This window comes from Osmia lignaria, unplaced genomic scaffold (assembly GCF_051020975.1).
Source record: "Osmia lignaria lignaria isolate PbOS001 unplaced genomic scaffold, iyOsmLign1 scaffold0067, whole genome shotgun sequence".
In the NCBI taxonomy this organism is placed as follows: Eukaryota; Metazoa; Arthropoda; class Insecta; order Hymenoptera; family Megachilidae; genus Osmia; species Osmia lignaria.
Window position 1 is genome coordinate 39,810 of NW_027478208.1, and position 2,691 is coordinate 42,500.

The following is a 2,691-nucleotide window of genomic DNA, read 5'->3' on the forward strand; positions in this document are numbered from 1 at the left end:
TTTCGACTAATCGGTTCTAAGAGGCGAAGCAATACGCCGCTGGGACTTTGAAATATTTCGGAGCGCACCTAAAGTTCGTTATTTTGGCTAAACGGAGCGAAAATCTGCATTTATACCATCACGGACGTTAGTTTAATAGCGTTTAACGATGGATCCACGGTACAGAATGCAAAAATATGATTGTTAAAATTTTCGACTAATCGGTTCTAAGAGGCGAAGCAATACGCCGCTGGGACTTTGAAATATTTCGGAGCGCACCTAAAGTTCGTTATTTTGGCTAAACGGAGCGAAAATCTGCATTTATACCATCACGGACGTTAGTTTAATAGCGTTTAACGATGGATCCACGGTACAGAATGCAAAAATATGATTGTTAAAATTTTCGACTAATCGGTTCTAAGAGGCGAAGCAATACGCCGCTGGGACTTTGAAATATTTCGGAGCGCACCTAAAGTTCGTTATTTTGGCTAAACGGAGCGAAAATCTGCATTTATACCATCACGGACGTTAGTTCAATAGCGTTTAACGATCGATCCACGGTACAGAATGCAAAAATATGATTGTTAAAATTTTCGACTAATCGGTTCTAAGAGGCGAAGCAACACGCCGCTGGGACTTTGAAATATTTCGGAGCGCACCTAAAGTTCGTTATTTTGGCTAAACGGAGCGAAAATCTGCATTTATACCATCACGGACGTTAGTTCAATAGCGTTTAACGATCGATCCACGGTACAGAATGCAAAAATATGATTGTTAAAATTTTCGACTAATCGGTTCTAAGAGGCGAAGCAATACGCCGCTGGGACTTTGAAATATTTCGGAGCGCACCTAAAGTTCGTTATTTTGGCTAAACGGAGCGAAAATCTGCATTTATACCATCACGGACGTTAGTTCAATAGCGTTTAACGATCGATCCACGGTACAGAATGCAAAAATATGATTGTTAAAATTTTCGACTTATCGGTTCTGGATCACTGAAAAATCAAAAAAAATTATTAATTTTGATTAATTAAATTACATATGTAGTTTTATATTGTTATAGTCTCGTATTTGTTAATGTTTTGTCGTAAGAAAATGCAAAAATATCGTTTTAATGTTTTCGTCTCATCGGTTCTGGATCGCTGAAAAATCAAAGAAAAATATTAATTTTGATTAATTAAATTACAAATGGAGTTTTATATTGCTATAGTCGCTTATTTGTTAATGTTTTACCGTAAGAAAATGCAAAAATATCGTTTTAATATTTTCATCTCATCGGTTCTGGGCGGTTTTAAAATTTTTTAAAATATTAATTAAACCCATGATTTACATGAGAATGTGAATTTATTATGTCCTGCATGTTAATTTATTAATTTTCATGTATAGAACGTTATAAAATGAAAGGATATGTTCGACGATATTTTCAGTCTAAGTTTTACCGTGCCGGCGGGATGGTACGCTCTCACGGCGGTTTGCACAGGCATACGCCTGGGCGTAAGCCCATGCGTCGCCGACCTAGCGGCCGGCCGTTCGGTATTTATAGGAAGGCACTTTCGGTTCGCTCGGACCGGTCGGGAGTAGCGTCGAGCGTGTGGCTCTTTTATGACTTCGGTTGAAAAGCAGTCTACCGCTCCTCGAGAATATACTTTCTCGACTATTCTCGTTCCGGTTTTCCGTTGCGGATTATTATTAATCTCCACACAGCATTACCACGGGTCGGTGTCTAAGACCGAATGGCCCATATGTGGTGAGCCTTGTAATATAAGGCTGGTGACCTGTATGCACTTATAAATGTTGCATACTTGTACAAACTGAGCATCAACTGTCTGTAACCAAAATTTGTTAAAACTGAAAAAGTTATAAGATTGTATAAAATTTTTGAACCAAGAAAGTAGTGTTAGACGAAAATTCGTTCTATCACTTTTAGAAGGGAGACTGTTTGGAAATATTTAAAGTATAAAATACACAAAAGTCCACTGAATTATGAACAAAATTACGTCCCTGAATTTAAGAAAAGTCAAGAGGTGTCAGAAATAAAATCCTCTCTGATACGTTCAGAGAGGAAAATAAGTATGGAGAGAGGAGTAAAAATGAAAGAAGTTTTAAGGCTGGGGAAACTTCTAAAGGAGAGAGATTCCAACATATCTAATATGTACATTTAAAGCAAGTCCAAGGAACTCTCTCCGTTAATGTTTGAAAAGGTGTGTGCAGATGGAGGAGAAATGTATAAAGTACAGAGACGAGGTTGGTGGGCCCGCTCTAATGATAAAGATTATAAAATTTGGTGGCAAAATGACCAGCATGATCACTGTACGCGCTTTCTCGATTTGTATAGCATGCCACTGTCCGCGCTATCTTTTATTATATTGTCCAGCGTGTGTGGTCTACGTGCTTGCACGATGGATGCACGGCGTGAAAGTGATTTTCGTGCTTTATGAGAGGAGGAGGAGAATATTTGGCCTCTATAAGAGGTACAAAATTTATGAAATGTGTGTTACATACAAAAGAGAAATGGCTTAACGTCGATCGGTCTTACAGGGAGGGCCGACGACGAAAATTTAAATTTACAATAATAACTAAGCTCCCTGGTTGATCCTGCCAGTAGTCATATGCTTGTCTCAAAGATTAAGCCATGCATGTCTAAGTACATACCGAATTAAGGTGAAACCGCGAATGGCTCATTAAATCAGTTTTGGTTTCTTAGATCGTACA

The 2,691-nt window shown here is 38.4% G+C and overlaps 1 non-coding gene across 1 annotated transcript in view; it reads left to right on the top strand.

The window, feature by feature from the left end:
• Positions 1 to 2,561: 2,561 nt before the first annotated feature.
• Positions 2,562 to 2,691, top strand: part of LOC143307660 (small subunit ribosomal RNA) — a 1,923-nt gene continuing 1,793 nt past the window's right edge. The window contains exon 1 of the ribosomal RNA XR_013064758.1: positions 2,562 to 2,691. This exon is cut by the window's right edge and continues 1,793 nt beyond it. This is a non-coding gene — a ribosomal RNA (small subunit ribosomal RNA).